General features: G+C 40.3%; 1 protein-coding gene across 14 annotated transcripts in view; it reads left to right on the top strand.

Annotated features, from left to right (window-relative positions):
• Window positions 1-5583: 5583 nt before the first annotated feature.
• LOC145346583 (band 4.1-like protein 3) overlaps window positions 5584-20909 on the top strand; it is a 191912-nt gene continuing 176586 nt past the window's right edge. For 7 of the 14 annotated variants that reach the window (XM_080194020.1, XM_080194030.1, XM_080194031.1 and 4 more), the window contains exon 1: window positions 5586-5846. The gene's annotated coding sequence lies outside the window, so the exon portion shown is untranslated. Of the gene's footprint in view, window positions 5847-20909 lie in introns of all 14 variants that reach the window. The other 7 variants (XM_080194029.1, XM_080194032.1, XM_080194028.1 and 4 more) reach the window with 4 other exon arrangements.

Here is a 20909-nt window from a genome sequence, read left to right on the forward strand (position 1 = left end):
GGTTATTAACTTTGTTCTTCTATTTACTAGTGAGCGTGCCCAACAATTTCAATTTTTATTTTTGGTTTCCAGCATCAGCAATATTTCACATTTTTTTTTCACTTCTTTTATGTCATGGGAAAGACACAAGATTAGTTTGATTTTATTTATTTATGTCAACATGGGCATGGTTGCTTCCAGCACAAGATTGAACAAACAGTGCAGTGTGCAAAGACATTTGTGTAAATTAATCAAACATTTTGACTTCTAAATCCTATACTACTTAACGTTGGGCAAACTATTGCTGCAGAATTTGTTCATTTTAAAAATTGGGAGATATGTGAGGACCTTTTCTTCTACCTCCCTCCTCTCCTGAAGGTGAACAGTCAGTGGTGGTTGTGTTTACCCGCACCTTGCCCAAATGGCCATTGACTGTTCAACTGTGGAGTCATCACTGCTGTTCTAAAATAAAGTCTGCGCTGGCACCGTTTCCAGCAGGGAATGTTGGTTAAAGTGGAATCCTTCCTGATCTTTTTCATTCCCTAATCCAGAAGTACTGTGAAGTGTTTCACTATCCCAACTGCCATTCCTGATTCAGATCAACTAGTCTTGACTTATTCTTAAATAAAGAACCATTCAGTTCGACAGCCAGACAACATAATGAGTGTCACTCTGGTAAGTATATGGTGTGGTTGGACATAACTATGCAGGAGATCTGCACTAATACTTCCAGTTAGAAAAGTTATTTCAAGTTGAATCCTCCTAAAACACAAGTTTCTTGTTGGTAGTGGGTCTGGTTTCTCGAACCATCTGTTCTATTTTAGTAAAATTGAAGCAGCTAATGAGGAAAAGGATAAAGTCTACTAGTATAATATTTGAGCAAAAATCATTGAGCTGGAATTTGTTATGGATCTTGTATCATACTCAGAATTTAATAGCTTAACTTGTAAATGTCAAGGGAGACAGAAATCAATTTCCTAAAACTGGCAGAAGACCAAAGTAGAAATAAAATTTGGGCCCTTATCAAAACAAAATCTGAAAAAATAGCAAGCTTTTCTCTTTTGTATTTCAAAATAAAAGGTTAAATGAGTCATTCAGCCCAACTGGTCAGTTCTGGACTCCAACTAAAAATTCTAAATCTGCTTTTCCCAGCCAATCCTGTCACATTTAGCTTTCCACAGTGAGTGAATCTGAGGTTATTCATGAAGGCCCCACCTTCTCAATGTTACCCCTCACCTGAGATGTGGTAATCCTCAGGTTAGGTCACTGCCAGTCAGCTCTCCCCTTAAAAAGGGGTGAGCAGCCTATGGTCATCCGGGACTATGGCAACTTGACCTAGTGATCAGGTAACAAAGCATGCGCCTTTCAAATCTGAGTGGCCTTGGATGATGACCAGAAAAACTAAACTGAATGCTACAATAGAAGATTGTCTCTATTTTACAAAAAATATTGAAATAAACCAAGTCCTGGCTTGGATATTATTTGTTATTGTCGTCGTCAAGACAACTCGCTCTTGCCATCGATGAAGTGTTCAAAACCTTTTCCATTGCATTGCAACTTGGCATCTTATCTAATCCAGCTGCTGCGTCGTAATTTCAGTTTTTTTTAAATCTCTTGTTTTTTAATTCATTCATGGGATATGGGTGTTGCTGGCTGGTCATTCCTAGTTGCCCTTGGAGGGCAGTTAAGAGTCAACCACATTGTTGTGGATCTGGAGTCACATGTAGGTGAGACCAGGTAAGGATGGCAGATTTCCTTCCCTAAAGAACATTAGTGAATCCAATGTTTTTACTGACCATCAACAATGGTTTTGTGGTCATTAGCAGATTCTTAATTTGAGATTTTTTTAATTAAACACAAATTCCATCATCTGCCATAATGGGATTTGCACTCGGGTCCCCAGAACATTAGCTGAGTTTCTGGATTAATAGTCTAGCCCCTATTGAAAGGAAGTCCTGCCCTGGAGAGCTGCCTTTAATCTGGCTAGCAGCTATTGCAGTCCCTGTAGCACCAGAACTGGGTACTGCTGGACACCGTGGAATCCTTGGAGTGAAGCATATCGATCAGAGAGAGCTGCACAAGATGTTTATGACTGGGTGGGATTGGGGAGCCAAGGGGGAGGAGTTGGGGTTTGGAGGCCAAGTGTGGTGGTGAGATGGGTTGGAGGTGGGAGGTGGGTGGAGAATGAAAGGGAAAGTAACATCTTGGGGGGGAAGGTGCATGAAAGGGGAATATCCATGATGTGCACTTCACACCCCCAAATCTGTTTCCCAGCTGCATGTCACACCTTTTCAAGAATGTTAGTTTGAAAATTGGCCTTTCTACTCTCACCCGCCTGCCACTGTCTAGCAATTTATGGCAGTGATGGCAGACTGGGGGCTATATTTGGATGTCATTAGCCAGTTAAGGCTTGCAATAAGTTAAAGGCAGATGGGTATGTGGGCACTTTGCCCACCCCATAATATGGGAACTGGGTTGAGGATGTGTGGGAAGGTGGGCTGGCCAGCCACCTGACCATATTTACAACAATGCCCTGTAAGGGACTATAAAATCCAGCCTATAATGCACATTTAAAATAAACGGTAAAAGGTACCGATGTTCAGCTTGCTTGGATGTGTCAGTAAGAACATATTAAAATGATGTGTACAAGGGAGAATTAATTTTGCAGGAAACCAGCAGTTTCCATAGGTAGAAGAAACCTCTCAAAAATATTCTTCACGTATAAACTGGGAATTAGGATGGTAACTCAAAAGCTAATATTTTGATAAATGTAGAGGAATGATGATGTTGCTAATTTAGAGGTGAAATTAAAATTTAGGATACATGAATAAATGCAAACAGGAAAGGAATAATTCTCTGATAACCATTAGATACTCAACATTTTGGAGACCTGGTTGGTAATTTACTGAAGGAAGCATTTCAGCATGTTTGCTAGAGCTGGGTATATGGGGGATAGAAAAGGGTGTCAGTTTGAATGGAGGAAAGTGACAGAACACCAGATTTCCTCATTTGGGGTGAAAAGATGATAGCCACAAAATGCAGAAGAGTTGCAGAATTTAATTGTGCAGAGTTGAAGATAACATAGGGCGTTACAAGTCGCCTGTAGCTACCAATTGCTTTCTTTAGCAAAGTATAATTTTTCAGAGATCTAAATTGCCCTGATACCACTAATTTAATTGATTCATCAAGGGAAATTTATTATCTGGTCCCTGTTGTAAATAAATGCCAGTTGTTGATAATTAATATTTTCGTGGCTGTTAGACACCTGGTGATCTCTTGACACTGGATTTGATCTAACTTCAGCGAAGAGGAGAATCATGCCATGGTGCTTTCTTAGCCTTTTCTGAGCGATAGTGTTATGACAAGAATTCATAGACCTGAAGTGATGATTTGTCAGATTTCTCCATAGTTGTTCCATTACCTGCTGAGTGTTGCAATTACTTTTTAACTTCTCAAATCTATTTTTTTGTTGCATTTTGCTCCTGATCGAATCATTTTGGTTCAATAATCTATGATATAGGATATTACTAAGTTGGAAAGAGTGCAGAAAAGATTTATTAGGATGCTACCGGGACTTGATCGTTTTGAGTTATAAGGAAAGGCTAGATAGACTGGGACTTTTCCTCCCCTGGAGGGCAGGAAGCTTAGGGGTGGTCTTAGAGGTCTATAAAATAATGAGGGGCATAGATAAGGTAGCTAATCAACATCTTTTCCCAAATATAGGGGAGTCAAAAACGATGGGGCATAGGTTTAAGATGAGAGGAGAGATACAAAAGAGTCCAGAGAGGCATTTTTTTCACTGAGGGTGGTGAGGGTCTGGAATGAGCTGTCAGAGGCAGTAGTAGAGGTGGGTACAATATTGTATTTTAAAAGGCATTTAGACAGTTACATAGGTAAAATGGGTATAGAGGGATATGGGCCAAATGCGGACAAATAAGATAGTTTATTGGTTCAAAACTGGACTGCGTGGATAAATTGGGCCAAAGGGTTTGATTCCACCTTGTAAACCTTTATGACTCTGTAAGCCTAAAAAGGTGACTTAAAATTCAGAAGAAGGCTAATGGAACCAACTTGGGTATGATACTTAATTCTAACTAAGAGTCAAAATGATAGGATTGCCAAAAATGGAATTCCCAGGCACAAGGAAGAATTCGGGTACGCTGTTTTCAGGAAAAGTTGGTTATAATATGTTTTATAGTTTTATCCACTGGAGCAGAAGCAATTGCTGATCTTGCGCTAACACATTTGTTCCCCCTCTTTCGTCTAATGTCAGTTTGGTAGGGAAACATGAACTAGACAGAAGAGGTCTTGCGAGAATAAACATTCCCTTTTATAAACCCTCCACTGGGACTACTGTGCATACACATTCACACCCAACTTGCTTGAATGACTTCCTTCAATATTGTTTGGAGGTATTGTTTAGAGCGGCTGACTGCTTTGAGTTTGTTTACGTTTTCCATCTCGCATAAAACACTCATTTTTTACCTGCGTGTTCTCCGCAAACAGCGTGGTTGAGATATAAACACCCACCAGATTATGAAAGAGGAAGATCTGTATGGGTGAAAATACGCTTGGGACACTGAAGTAATTATTTGCCTAGCCAGTTTCACATTTAAAACGCCTCTACACGAGAATGATTTCTCATTGAGGCAGTATATTCCAATGAATTGTATTCATTGACGTTGACTATCTCTTGTATTTTAACAGGATATAGCTATTGGAGAATTAGTTATCTCCACCACACTCGCTATATTTCGGATAGTTGAGGGGAAAAAGCCGACTATCTAATTAGGAGAGCTGAGTGGGAGGAATGACTGCGCCGAATAACTGAGGGAGCTGAATGAGTGGAGGGGGGGGGGGTAGACCCAGCCTTTAGTCTGTAACCCTCTCAATTCAGCTCCGGGTCTGTTATGTGGCACGAACAACTGGCAGACACATCTGCTAAACTAAAGGTGCGATATAAAACACCTTTATGGAATGTAAATCATGCTGCATCAACAAACTGTCTGCCGCTTGTTCTGGCACTGACTTTAACCCGCCCGTCTGGCTGCGTCGTCCTGATAGATGCTTTAAGGATAATTTAAAGTTGGGAATGTAGAGTTTGCACGGGGGGTCCTTTTTTTCTGAGAATGCACATTACTCGGAAAGTTTGCTTCCATCGCCTTAAATGGTGCAGCGTTGTGCATTAAATAAACCTTAAGTGTGGCGAGGGAGGTTTAATATCCTTTCAATTCTGCTGTCCGTGTGTATGCTACAACCCATAGGTGATATTTTTGCGGGGGGGGGGGGGAGTTTTGCATTGATAAATGCAGAAGATTGAAGAGATGTTGCGAAACTGTGCAATTGAAGGGAAGTTCCTTTGGCTTGTGTAATGCTGTAGTGAAGCAATCTGTTTCTAATTAAACTGCATTATGAGAGAGAGAAGTCCCTGATTCCTAGGGCGCCTATTTGCCCCGGGAGGGAGGGGGGACATGTTTAGGTTCTGCCCCGCGGAGAAGGCGCTCCTCCCCCCGCCTCCAGTCGGAGACACTGTAACACTGCGCACAGACAAACAAGTGACGGTGCTCCCTCCCCCTTCTCTCCCCCCCCACCCCGCGCACACACACACACACACACACAGCCGGAGCAGGGCGCAGCCGCGAGGGCCAAGTGTCCGCTGGGCTTCCCGGGGACATTCCAGAGGCTGCAGGGAGCGGGAGGCCGGCGCACTGATTTGGCGGGACCCCCGGCTCGCTGACACACAGCCAGCCTCCGGAGAGAGTGAGCGCTTCGGTGTCTGCACCGGCTCCGGGGAGAAGAAGAAGCTGCTCATCACCCTCCTCCTCCCGCTCACCGGGATCGGGCTCTGCTGCAAGGACATAACCAAGGTACGTCTCCGGGCTGCAGCCTGTGCTGCTTCTCGCCGCCTCTCTGCCTGTTTGCCCTGGCTTCGGCGCCATATTTAACTTTGTTTTTAATTTCCCCCCCGTCAGTTTTCTATTTTAGTCAGCAGGATGTACAGTTAGGAGCTATCCTGAGCAGCTGCACTGTGTAAGTGTGTGGCGTGCCGCTGCTTCCCATCTCTGGTAAAAGGAGGCTGGGCTGCAGGAATACAGATCTCCTGCCCTGGCAGAGAGAGACTGGGCTGTAGGAATATAGAGATCTCCTGCCCTGGCAGAGAGAGACTGGGCTGTAGGAATACAGAGATCTCCTGCCCTGGCAGAGAGAGACTGGGCTGTAGGAATACAGAGATCTCCTGCCCTGGCAGAGAGAGACTGGGCTGTAGGAATACAGAGATCTCCTGCCCTGGCAGAGAGAGACTGGGCTGCTGGATTGAAGAGGGAACACTGCAGGAATACAGAGATCTCCTGCCCTGGCAGAGGGAGACTGGGCTGTAGGAATACAGAGATCTCCTGCCCTGGCAGAGGGAGACTGGGCTGTAGGAATACAGAGATCTCCTGCCCTGGCAGAGAGAGACTGGGCTGCAGGAATACAGAGATCTCCTGCCCTGGCAGAGAGAGACTGGGCTGCAGGAATACAGAGATCTCCTACTCTGGCAGAGGGAGACTGGGCTGTAGGAATATTGAGATCTCCTACTCTGGCAGAGGGAGACTGGGCTGCAGGAATACAGAGATCTCCTACTCTGGCAGAGGGAGACTGGGCTGCAGGAATACAGAGATCTCCTGTCCTGGTAGAGAGAGACTGGGCTGCTGGATTGAAGAGGGAACACTGCAGGAATACGGAGGAGATCTGCCCTCTAAAGCAGAGCAGTGTCGGATCGCACACTGCAGGAGCTACTTTGAGTGCTGCTTGTCGGGATGTGTGGTTTGCAGGATGGCTGAGAGGCTAGGATAAAGTAAGGTTCTGAAAAGGCAGACTTGAAATTGGAAATAGTGTGTTGTGTTGTATTTGGTCCCTTCAGAAGGGTAATTGTAAGAGCGTGCGAGGTTTATCAATTATTTTTCCTGTTTCTATGTATATATCTGTTACATGATATTTTGTGCCTGACTGCTGCTATGTCTACGTGTCACTACGCGGAAAGAGAGGGGGATCTTTGCGTGATTCATTTTCTTTGGGTGAGTCTGAGTTGCAGCTTTGATTGTTTCCCCGTTCCCCAGCAGTTCTGCAATGCGGTGGGTGTGGTGAGGAGTACATGGCAGTTGTAGTCCGCTGCAGTGACAACACACTCCGGGCCGCAACGTGAATGAGGGAATCTGCTGCCCACCCTGCCACCTCCCCTCTCTCTCTCACTTTATTCTCACTCCTGGGGTAGGGAAAGATTGAGTTGCACCTCTCCCTTCTCCTCGTTGTTTAAGTTAGTGGTCTCTAGCAACATATGGTTGCCATCAAGAGAAACCCCGAGAAGTAGCTGTGGAATCCATCTTTGGAAACTTGCAACACAGCTGATGCATTTCAACTTTAGTACGTCCCATATTTTCCCAGCAAGATTGTCTTAAATGCTCTTATAGTCTTCTGCTGTGTTTTAAAATATTATGGGGCACGTGTACTTGATAATGCACCAAATAAGTGCCAGCGATTAATTCGGGACTAATGCTATTTGCTCCAAGTCATTCTGCTACATGTAACTAACTCTATCCTGCACATTGTTTTAAATCTATCCAGGTACCTTTAAAATACTGTGAATGCTAAATCTTTACAGTCACTTAAATATTTATTGGTATCTCTAATTTACTGCTTAAGATACTAAAATTTATGCAACATTAAATTTGCCTTCATAAATACTGCCACCTTTTGTCGAATTTAAATTAAAAAAAACCCTGGAAATAAAAGCTGCTTTTGTTATGATCTTAATATTTCTGGATAATTATTTAGCCACAGCATCAATGTAAAGGTGCAGTGGTGAAATTGGCAGAATATCAACTTGGATTGTATTTACATACTCAACTCCAAATTAAGACCTTCAAGAGTAAATTTGTTCTTTCTTTACAGGGGAAAATGCAGTGATTTAGTCAGTAGAGCATTTTTGTGAGTGCTTTCTGTGCAAACAATTACTAGAGTTGTTGGTTTGGAAGCATTGTTAACATGTGTAATTTTCACAAATTGACTTGACCTTGAAATTTTTAGTTGTAAGGGTAATTCAGCCACAGCAGTAACATCAGGTCATTGAGTATTTATTTAGCTCAAACTTGCTTGGAACATTTTCTGTTTTCATGTGGTTTGTCTTGACAAATGCTTGTGTCTATTAATCTGCTGCAATGCAATAAGAAGTAAAGCAGCTGCCATGGGTATACTGCTAGAGCATCAGAGGCCACAGCGCTTCTGGCAAGATGTCTTGCTTTGACCTGGTTACTCATTGTTCTGTAAGATATTACATCTGACTGACATTCACAGACTGGAGCATTTCATTGTGGTAGTTGCCGCACACTATCCGTAGGTGCATTGCCTATTTAATCACTGCTCCTTACCTATTTCATTGCCCAGTTTCCGTTGTGTAATAGCTTGGGCTGTATTTACATAGCTCAAATCAATTTAACTTCAGAGGTGTGGAAAGCAATATGACAAGTGGTAGCCTTGTACATGATTAATTTTGTGCCCAATACTGAAATTATTTTTAAATGTATAATATTGGAAATGGCGGTATACCAAACAAAAATACACAGTACTCCTGAGGTTGGATTTTTGTTGCTTTGCTGCATAATGTTTCTGAAGATAATTGTGATACAATGATTATTGAAATGAGGTGTCACCTTGTATAACTGGGGTGAACAAATAAAAATATTTACACATCTGCCTCAAAGTAGTCACCTTGGACAATGTAAAATTATTCTCTGCATGCATTGAGTATCATCAGGAATTAGATTTTCATTGACCTGATTCAGATTTCCAGCATATAGAAGATTCTTTTGATTTTTTACAAATTATGCATATCAAGAATTACTGAATATGTATTGTGCCATTCATTTACGGCAATGTCCATACAAGGCTAGGCGGAATTTGCTTTTAGGTTTCAAATTTTTTTGAGACAAGGATGTTGTGCGTTTAATTTGGACACAGCTGTTCAGTTTTCAGCATCAAACGACATTCCCTGCAGCAGCCTCCTATCAATTTGCAGCCAGAACTCAGACTCAATACCCTTGACAGATTTATTCAGTAGATTAAAGTATTTAGTTTGTAATGATTGGTTGTTGCTGAGGCCTAAGTCCTGAACAGATGTTGAAGGAGCAGAATTACTCTTTCGGGGGAAATGTTAACCTGCCCCATGGAAATGGAACCCAAATGGGGGAGGGTGCACTGGAGCAGCCCTTGAGACTTTGCTGCCTTCCTGGTAAAGCAGCTAAATTCTGAAGCAACAAAAATGCACCCTCAGAGGACTTTTTTTGTACTGTGGTTCTTCCTATATTTGCCATTTCCAACAGTATAATTCAAAAATAATTTCAGTATTGGCCACATGAAATCTCATTGGATAGTAACCTGTTTTCTGAGGGAATGTGGGCACCCATTGGAAAACAGTGGAGTCATGCTCTTTAAGTGTGCAGATCTGGACAGACACCTGCAATTTCAGCTTGCTGCTTGAGTCAGTGAGTAGTTATGCCTTCTCTGATCGAACCAGATCTGTTGAGAGCTGTTATGAGGGTCAGATGAGGCCCGTTGATGCTATATGTATTTAAATTTCCTCCAGGTCCCATCAGGGTACCTTGAGCCACCTCAAGTCCTGGGTTCCTTCACCAAACCTGCCACCCCCAAACCCCATTCACCTGATCACCTGTTGATCTTTCAATCAAACCAATTTATTGCCAGGATTATTTTTGCAGGCATATGATGTTTGGCTGCTGCTTGCCTTGTGGTGGCTTAGGGTGGGTGACTGAGTAGCTCTATCCAAATGAGGCCTATAAAATCATCTGGCTGAGTCACAACATATAAAGAAACCAAATGCAGATTTTACACTGCCTTATATTTTAGTAGTGAAAATTTTTGGATTGAGTTATTTAGCATTTGTGTTGGTCACTTGTAATCTGTTCACCAAAATAATTGCAACAGAAAACATACAAATTGTATGTTTTTACAAAAATAAGTCAAATGGGGAAATAAAAGCGACTAGTTACTTTTGGAAATGAATGGGGAGATGGGGTTATAAATATAGCAAGTGTTTAAGACAACTGTCTGGAATATGATGGGAAATGGAATCATTGTATCAGAAATATTGCTGAAAGAGCTTGATATGTAAGGTTGCCAAAAGCACCATTCATTTTAATCTTGTAAATTTGCTTTGAAGCTATTAAATTGTTTTATTATTCTTCACTTGTATCTCCATTTGATTAGTTTGCTTCTTTACTGATCTTCTGTAGAGTGTCATCAATGGAAACTGGGATTTATAGTTTATCCTGCAAGTGCCAGTAAAATTTCAGCTGAAGGTCTTTACTGTAGGTGATATAAACTGTGTGCCATGCTATCTCAAAGACAGTGGGAGAAAAATACAAGTGGGTAATCTTGACAGTACGTGATGATTATTGCCAGTGTGTGGGTAGTCTGCTGTACATCTTAATTTTCAGCAAAGTCATTGGGAATAAAACATTGAGAAGTAAAAGGGACTGATTGCTATCTCACTACCACAGAGTCAGAATTAATCCCAGTTGTATTAATATCCATGTCAAATGGTTGTTGGCCAAGAATTTCCACTTTGAACACAGTGGACAAATTGGGCACAAATTGTATTAGTTTTCAAACTTTCCTTTATTGCTCAAGTTTCTGTCATATGCATTTGTATATTGACATATGTGAAATCTACCATAAATCAGTGCAATCAGGAAGCATTTTAAAACAATATTTTGAAGAATATTGCATTAAACGTATGTCTTAATATAGCTAAGAGTGGCAGCCTGTTGCACTTTCATTAACACTGCAGAAAATAGGTTTTTCACAAAAGGTAAGCATTTTTAATCAATGTGTAGTCACTTGAGTAACCTAAATTTAAATAATAAAAAAAACTATCTAGAACCAGTCACTCGTCACTTTAATAGTCCATTGCTCAGTAAATCAGAAGTTTTTAAAAGGTGTCTATTAGTGTCCTTATGGCAAAAGGGGACTTCCAAGGGCCTTCGCAAAGTGGGTGTAGTTAGTGGAAACTTGGGATTCTAATTAATTCAGCCTGTGGGCCAGGCCAGTTTTGTGGAGAGAGAGCCACAATTTGTGGAAATTCTTTTCCTGCTGATTGTAATTTTCCTCAATCAGTTGTGCTGCTTTGGCTGTTTCCAACTGAATTGTACTGTGGAAAAACTAGTGCAACCCAGTGAAAACCTTGGGCCTTTTTTGTTTTGTGAAACAAACTTGTCTCTGGGTTGTGGAGAAATTCACTCAAGTTACATATGGCAGAAACAGTGCTGAATATGTTTTCATGGTTAATTCTGAGTAGCAGTGAATAATTTTATGTTGATTCATATATTTTAGGCTTGCCATCAGAGTTTCCTAGATTTTTTTCCAGTCTTTTTGTCAATTTGCAGAATTAAATATAGGCTGACAGAGAATCTGACATTAACAAAATTCCCTTCCTCTATGCCCAATTGAGTGTCTCTTTTTTGTAGCTGCACCCATGACTCAAGCTCAGAAACGGTTGCAAAAGGCTACAAATAATTTATCATAAAGTCTTCATTTTTCTGTTCATTTGTGATGATTTATTCATATTGGCCTATGCTTTGTGCCTTTTTCAGTAGTCTTGTCACATAGTATTGTGTAGGTCGCAGAAATTGGGGAGAAATGCTAAAGGGCATGAGGTAAGACAAAAAAAAGTGATGCGGGAAAGAAACTGATTGGAAACAACAAAAAGAAATGAGGGTAGAGAGCAGAAAATAATGATTTGGGCATGCAATATCTCTATGGGCCCAAGTCTGAATCCAATATGATAGTACATTGGGTTTCTGTAATAGAATAAGCTTATTTAGTCCTGTAGCAGCTCAGTTGGGTGGAGGGGGCAATGTGGGGCTTAAAGAGGACAAGTGCTTGTGTGTGGGAAGGGGGCCGTGTTGAGGGGTTTGTAGAATGGAAAGAAAAAGGAAGGAAGGGTGAGAGCCCTTGTTAATGAAAAGAAAAGAGATAAAGACCACTTGGAGATTGGGTTTAGAGGAGAAAGATGTATCCTTGTTGTAGTGGTGGAAGAACATGTGTGGTCAGCCCTTTTTGAAATAGCAAGAGGGATGGATACCGTAAAGAGAGAGGAGATTATTGCTTTTCTCTGCACAAAGTGAGTTTGTTCTAAGTGCAGGATCAGCAAAGTTTGTTTGTCCCATTGGAACCTGTACCTCTATTACTTGTATTCACCTACATTTTGTTGACCGCTGATATCTTTGTTCTCCAACATTGGGATTTGGGGACCGGCAGCAGGAGATGGCTGGAGAGGAAGAATTTAGGGATAAAATTGCCACCCTGTTGAATAAAGTAGGGAAGGTGGTGGAAAAGGGGGTAACTTCTTGCATGTAGATGGGTGTTTTTTAAATTTTGCTTGGATGGAAGGAATAGTTGCTGTCTGCATTAAAACATATTGCATTCTCTAACACGCTGAGCAAGCAATGCTGGCAGAATGGGTTCTCTCCGAGAAGGTTGTGGGGGGACTGGTGGAGACGGGGAGTGGTGTTTAAGTGCACAAAGCCCTTTATCATGTGTCTAATAGAATGATCAAGTGACAGAAAATTGATAATAGTGCCTTCCTTAAAGTAGGAAAGATCCAAGGAGGAAGGAAAAATATATCAACAAATAAAAATTAATTGTTTTGAAATTGAGAATAATGAGGAATGTGTGCAGAAAACTGGGCAATTGATACTTTCATAGTTATCATTTTTTTCTGATCACTCTATCCATTTGAAACAACAGTATAAGAAATTAATTAATGTCTGAGTAAATGTATGGCTCCTAGGCCAGCCAAATGCTAATGAGTTGATTTCTATGTAGTGTTGTTTTAATTTTTACATTTTATTTGTGGCTTATCTTTGTGATACTTCAGGAAATGTACATATTTCCTTTTGTATATTTTAGTACAGAACCAGAAGAGCAGAAAAGATGGTACAATTTGGTTATTACTCAATGGTGGGTAACCATATGGATGAACCAATTATAAACAAATCATCTGGCATTTTAACACTTAAAATTATTTGTTAAACCACACAGGTCTTTTTACTTTTTTAATATATATAGTTATTTGAATAATATCAATACCTATGTTTTTAAAATCTTGAAAGGCACCCTCTATTCTTTGTGCTGTGATGTACAGAGGATAATGACCCTGTCAGTGTAGTAGACAACAATCCTTATTGCAAGCACACTCTGGGAGGAGGGGCATAACATCAAGGTCTAATGCAGACCTTCTAAACATAGCTTATTTTTTGAAGTAATGTCATAGTGAAGCAGCAATGCTAAGCTGTAGTTTTGAATATTAATGACTTTAGTTTCCTGGGTCAGGAAAATGTATGATTACATTTATATGTCTACTAAATAATGTAGAATTATCTTCAGAGTTGAATTAACCCTGGCAATTCAGTGATTTTTTTTTTCTTTTAGTGCAGAAAGTCTGTGGCTTCAGAAGTGGACGTAATGTTACAGTATTCCCATTAGTGAGTCTGTGACAGCTGGAACTGCAAATTATAGGTTGCCTGACTAAATGCAATAAAGTGCACAAGGAAGACTATAACTGACAGCTGTCGGCTCTTGAGCAAAAAAAGGTGTATGATAAGACTACGTCATGCCAAAAGGAGAAAATACCCATCCTGTATTTTTTAAGAGGAATTTACATTCATTGCAGCTTGCTTCCAATTCACATGTGAGAAGCATTAATTCATCACACATGATAACCATATTCTAATTAAAAAATGGATATTAATTTGGTGTAGGCAGATCGGATATGCACGAAGTATCTTGCTAAATTCCAGCATTAGAATACATTAAAGTTGATTTATTTGATGAGCTATTTCAATGTGTTAAGTTTGTATTTACATTTGGAGATGCTGTTAGCATGAGTTAGAATTATTTGGGCACATAGTTGCTTTCAAAAAAAAAATCCAGGGATGAAAGTACCCGTACAAGGCTGGCACTTATTGCCAGTCTTTGGTAATACTTGATTAAGTGATGGTGAAGCTTAATCTTTGAAGCATTGTGGTGAAGGTGTTCCCATTATTAGTTGGAGAGTTCCAGGATTTTGACCCTGTAAAGCTGAAGGAATGAAGTTTTCATGGCCAAGTAGGGTGTTGTGTTGCTTGTAAGGGAACTTAGTGGTGTTCCATGTATCTGCTACTTCTCACCGCTGGAGGTTGTGATTTTGGGATAAGTTGTCAAAGAAGTATTGGTATGTTGTAGCAGTGAATCCTGTAGAATAATGCGCATTATTGCCTTCTGGTGAAAGGTGTGGATGCTTAAGCACTCATTTTTCTTCCTCCTTCGCGGTCCAAATTGAGATGATGATCAGGCCTTGTGGGGCAGGCATGGAGTGCTTAATTTTCTGTGGAAATGTTAATGGAGCTGAACATTATGTAATCATCAGCAAGCAACAGCTCTACTTCCTTTATGATGGAAGGAAGTTTGTTGATGGTGCAGTTGAAGATAATTAAGCTTTATAAGCAGGCCAGAGGAATTCTTTGAGGTGTCCTGATCTCCAACAACCATGACCATTTTCCTTTATGCCAGGATGACACCAGGCGCCGAAGAATTTTTCCTTTAACTGTGATTCACTTCAGTTTTATTTGGCCGCCTTAATGCCCCACTCAGTCAAATGCTACATAGATGTTAACGGCTCTTGCCTTGGGTTTGGAATTTTGACCATAGTAATGAGGTCTGTAACCAAGTGATCCTGGCAGAACCAAAATTGAGTATCGGTGAGTTTGTGCTCATTGATAGAACTGTTACCGTCTCCTTTAATTTACTTGGCTGTTGTTTGGGAGTAGATTGATGGGGCAGTAATAGGCCGGGCTGGATTTGTCCTGCTTTTTGCAAATAGGATGTACCCAGGCAATTTTTCACTTTGTCAGCTAAATGTCAATGTTGCAATTATAATGGAGCAGCTTAGCTAAGGACTAAACTTATCTAAAATGGTGTTTAGAATAATATTGTGTCTGCCTTTGGTGGGGGGAGGGTGGATAATACCAAATGCAGAAGGGGCCAAAAGAAAATCTTTTAAATCACTAATTGTGAAATGTTTGTATTTCTTTCACTGATTTTTGTATCTGGTTTGCTTCTCTTTTGCATTCTAATGTCAGGAGAGAAGTGTTACTCGTATCTATGTCCTAACTGTTGACAAAGCTCTAGTTGTTACTAAATTTCATACCAAGTTTTTTATATATTTGCAGCTATGTGTACTCCCAGTTTCAGGTTGCATGATCTATGTTAATATACTTATTGCCCAGGTGGTTGAGTGGAATGACGAATTGATGCGACAGTAACGTGGGAACATACATCAGTAGTTTTTCACGTTCTTTTTCCCCACATTTCAGTCAAACTGGCCAGAGGGAGGCAACTGAAGGCATCATGTAGAAGGAAGTTTCTTAGTGACATTTGTATTGGTAATGGCTTGTCTTTGCAGCTGTCAAATTATGTGTATTCTTGGGAATCTAAAATGGGGAAAGTAAGAATTAATTTTGTTACTGTGGGAAATAGGAGATTTACACATTTTACAGAACCCCTGAAAAAGCACTGATGCAAACCAGTATTCATATTTATAATCCAAATCTGGGATCTTCGATTCTGGATTGCAACTGCCATCAGTAACACTACAGCAGTTATAGGGCGGTTTTAATAAAGTATTCATATTGTTAATAAACTTGATTTGTGACCATAAATATTGCTAAACGGGTAGCTGAGCACATCTAGTTGCATGAGTTATGCAGCTTGTTTCAGATAATCCTAAATTCAACAATTTATCTCGACTGGTGACCCATCAAAATCCCCTCTTTGTTAAGGTTGAAATCTATAAACCTGTTTGCTCGATGCTCTCCAGCATGCAACCTGTCTAACATAATCAGCATTCTAGTTGTGTTATGTATGCACCTTGACATTTTGCCTGGCTGGAGGGAAGTATGTGTCTGTGTAGCATTGGCTGTTCAATTGGATGAGCTGAAAGCATTGAGAAACTAACGTGTAACATGCAGGTTAACATATTTATCACCAAGGCCCGGAGTTCTGCTAATACCTTTTGATTTAAAATACCTCAGATATCTTTTGATTTGAAACACACATGATATCGTAATCAGAGAAGGTATATCATCTGATGAAAGTTTTTCTTTTGAAAGAGTAATGCATCCAAAGATTTTGTGGCCAGTGATTACCCAGAGCCACATAATTACATTGCGTAAATGGGTTGTTTTTTATTACAATATTTCTGACAGTTATGACCGCAGAGTGGGCCAACTTCATATTTCCCAACAATTAAAAGCTGGCAAATGTTTTAATTAGAACTTTTAAGAATCAGAATTAAATATTTTTTAAACATGTATATCGCTTTGGTTATGAGCTCAGTAACAGTGCATCACAAGATAATCATATGGATATATAAATATTTAACTTTGCTTATCAAATTACTCTACAAAGAAAATAATGTATAGTTGTATTTTACAGTGCACTTCATATCTTCAGGACACCCTTAAAAAGCTTCGTAGCCAGTGCATTAGATTTAAAATATGCAGAAAAGTGAGGCAACCAAAAACAATACAGAGATGATCAGTTAGTCTGTTATTGGGGACATTATTTGAGGGATAAATGTTGGTTGTGTCAATGGTAGGATTTCCCTGCTCTTATCTGAATAGAATCCTAGGGCCTATTGTATCTATCTGAAAAACTGTTCTAACATTGGAGCTGAATGATGGCACCTGTGCTTGCATAGCACACTCCTTTAGTACTGTATTGTAAAGTTTTATCCTATATGACCAAGTCCTGAAGTGAGCCTTGAACCTGTGAACTGCAGACCTGGAAAACTAAGCATTGATGTGAATTGTTGCATTACTAGATTCTTTGCAACAAATTGAATTGCTGTTTGCAGATTTGTATGCTATCTCGGATGGAGCAGTTTTATGTTGGATGCTTTGCTAGCAAAGTTAAAACTCGTAACCAGTTATTTCATCTTTATACCTACATGTTGGGTTAACTTAGTCCTTTATTTCTCTTCTCAATGCCTCAAGTACTTGAAAGCAGTAGTACTTTTGGTCACAGAATTGCAGTCACCACTTCTTTACCATTCCCACTGATCGTGCCCAGCCGTCGACATTGGGGAAATAGCACTGACCATTTGTCATTATGTTTGGCTTGCAGAGACGCCACTTAATGTCTGTTCAGTATGATGACTATTTTGGGCAGCTCGAGCAGTTGTTTGCATCTCATTAATGTAGCCTTTAAGTGTTTGTCATTAAGTCCTGTCACAATTTCTGTGGCTTAGATCAAACAGGCATGTACATTATCTTCAGTCAACCCTGTGACCTCTAAAACTGCTGTGGACCCTTCAAGCCAGCTTGGTGACTGTTTGTTGTTATGGGTGGAAGGCTGCAAGTGGTGGGATGAGGTGTGACCTCTTATTGTTATCACTGTTTCAGGTTGTCAAAGACAACTGGAATTGCAATTCTCATAATTTTGAAAATTGCCAATTATATAGTCTATGCGTTTCTGTTTGTAAGATTTTTTTATTTTATGTATTTTTGTCCCAAAATTTTAATTGCATTGCTCACTTTACATAGTAGCCAAATTGTGTTGACACCAGTGTGCCTACTATAAGCAGTGGGTGTTGTCCTGGTAATAGGCTACAATTATTTATTACTAAATTTGTAATTATTATTACTGCAGTGCGGGTGTCATCATGTGATGAAGTGCACAACACAGTATCCTTGTAGGTAGCATAAAAGAGAACTGTTAGCATTCAGTAAAATTGAACTAAATATGCTCATATAATCCCTACAATGTGGTCAGATGTTGCAAATTAGGCCCCTTGATTACTTGACTGCCTTGTAAACATTCCCAAATATATAATGTAATCTACATAATGACCTCTTGTTTATATAAAGTCAATTAACATTAACAGGTTGAGTATACAAGGCAAGGAACCCTGCATCAATAAATACTCCCATGCAAACAATGAAGTCAACTATACCACCTCTTATCGAAGTAAAGATTATTTATCTATGTATGTAATCGTTCGTTTAAGCAGAGGTGTTTAACATTAGGTAATGGATGTGATCTACCATCACAGAACTGTTCATTGGATCTATTAGGTGGTAATTTTCACTTTTTGGGTGTGAAATAGGTACAATATATATTGATTTGCAGGCTTGAGGCACTCCATCAGATCTTCAACAGCTGTGTGATTGTCACCATATTGACCCCCTGTTTTAAGGGTACCTGGCAGTCACCTGTGATCATGGTTGAGTCAGTTTAATTATGCAAAGAAGGTTCTGATGCCTGTTTAGGTTCCTTTTTGCAAATACGTGGAACAACTAAGTTGACCAGAAATAGTTCTGCAGGCTGCATTCAGACCATAAGTCATACATTTAACATTCCTGTTTTAAAATGTATGGTTAAAATGAAAACCGGCTTTCTGTTACGTCAGTTTAATAGAGCATTACAGAAACATGAATACTTATCCTTGGAATGTGGATGTCATTGGCCAGGCTGGCATCATTTTATATCTGTAATTGTGATTGTTGGTGGAGGGTCTTATGCTTGAACTGTGGTGGTTTGTGCTGAAGGGATTCCCCCACAATGTTGGATAAGAGTTCTCATCCAGGGGCAGTGAAGGAATGGCAATGCATGTCTAAATGGGGATGGTTTAACTTGCAGGAGCATCTGCAGATGATGGTGATCCTACCACCTTTGTCCTTGTATGGTAAAAGTCATAGGTCTGGGATGAGCAGTCAACTCAGTCTTCGAGTTCTTGCAGAGGGAGAGTAAACTTTTTGTATTTGTTCTTGGAATGTGGGTGTCACATGGCTGGCAAGGTCAGCTGATTGCACTATGTAATGATCAACTCCATTCGCAAATTCTAAAATAATGAACAGTCCAATCTCAGCATGCAGGAAGACCTGGAAAACTGAATTTTGTGCTGATAAATGATGAGTAACGTTCGTGTCAAGGAAGTGCTGTGCAATGACCATCTCCAACAAGAAAGCACCTAACCATAATCTCTTGATATTTACAGGCAGCATGGTGGCACAGTGGTTAACACTGCTGCCTCACAGTGCCAGGGAGCCAGGTTTGATTCTCAGCTTGGGCCTCTGTCTGTGTGGAGTTTGCATGGGTTTCCTCCAGGTGCTCCGGTTTGTCCCTTGTCCAAAGATGAACGCGTTAGATTGATTGGCTATGCTAAATTGATCTTAATGTCAGGGAGATTAGCAGGCTACATGTGTGGGATTGTGGGAATAGTGCCTGGATGGGATAGTGTTTGGTACAGACTTGATTGGTTGAATGGCCTCCTTCTATATTGTAGGAATTCTATGATTCAATGGCATTGTTACTGTCGAATCATTCACAATCAACATCCTGGGACTTTGACATTTAATTGGTCCAGTCACTTAAATACTTGCCTAGGCAGCGGGCAACCGAGAAGTCATCTGGCCTGACCATGTGCTCCTCTACCACGTCAACATTTGTGGCTGGGTGTTCCTGGAGAGGGAGGGTGCACTGTCAACGGGAGCCATTGAAGCTTTCCGTGCTCCTTATGCTCTGCAGGGACTGGGGTGTATTATTAACCCCATTAAACATATTTTGGTTTGATGTTTTAAGTTTCCTTTTACACTTTTTTTTGGTTTCAGATAGTTTCTTCCCCCCCCCCCGCCCCATTAAGGGATTGTGCCTTTTACTTTGTCCCTCAGTTTGTTTCATTTAGTTCAAATAATTTGTGAAAAAGAATGGCTGTCAGTGCACATCCCCAGTTTTGATGTTACGATGAAAGGAACATCACTGAACGATGGAGATGGTGAGGCTTAGTATGCTGCCCTGATATCCTGCAGAAATGTTTCAGAGCTGAGATAATTGGTCTCTGACAGCCACAATGATCATTCTTTGCGACATGCATGACTCCAGCAAGTGGACAGACATTATCTTGATTTCCATTAATTTCAATTGTACTCAGCTCCTTGAGGCCACAGTCAGCGGTGTCGATGGCGAGCATGTTTTCACGTCGTCTCTTGAATTCAGGTCCTGTGTTTATGTTTGGACCAAGACTAATCAGATTTGGGGCAAATAGCCCCAGCAGAACCCAAACTGAGCATTGATGAGAAGCGTAGCTTGATAATGCTACTAATTGGTCAATTTAATTTGTCCTGTACTGTTTAGTGAAGACATGCCTGGTCATGACCTGTTTGGTTTGGCTAATTCTAGAATATATTACTGCAGTGGGAGGGTGGTGAAGTCCAGAATCCTTGCTGTGTCTTAAAATTTATAACAAGTATAAATAGACTGTCATTTGACTTTAATTAAAGTAGTATTTAAATAATCAATTGCCTGCTATTGGCTTGACCCAAAGTGATTTGGAAGCTGAAACGCACAAGTACAGGAAGAGCTCTACCAATGAGCCTTGCTATGAGTGACTAACTGTTGAAGGCTGATTTTCAGTAAGGAACAATGGTGGGACAATGTTTCTGTGATTGAAATATCATACATATGTTAATTTCTTTAAGGTCCAGTGGACCATTTGATCTCTTGTGCTGTGCAGGGGATGCTGTGCCAATTTCTATAGTGCCCTCAGAAGTTAGGCAATGACCATATTCCATGTGTTTGTGTTTTTGATTTTGTTTCCTCAGTATTATGGAACATTATAGCAGCACTATGAAAATCTATTTTTTTTCACAACGTTTCTGGATTTAGAATTTTATTAGCTTGGATTTGAAGCTCGAAATGGTGAGTCATGTCCATTTGATCAAAAACTGTTCTGCATTAATGTGAAGAAGTGTTTTGCATCACTTAAAAATACTTTTGGATGGGTATAAAGCTGGCGTGGTGGCATTTACTAATTGTCCACAACTGCTGCCACTCACCAA

The sequence above is a fragment of the Carcharhinus amblyrhynchos genome, chromosome 8 (genome assembly GCF_965287045.1).
Source record: "Carcharhinus amblyrhynchos chromosome 8, sCarAmb.v2.hapA, whole genome shotgun sequence".
NCBI lineage: Eukaryota > Metazoa > Chordata > Chondrichthyes > Carcharhiniformes > Carcharhinidae > Carcharhinus > Carcharhinus amblyrhynchos.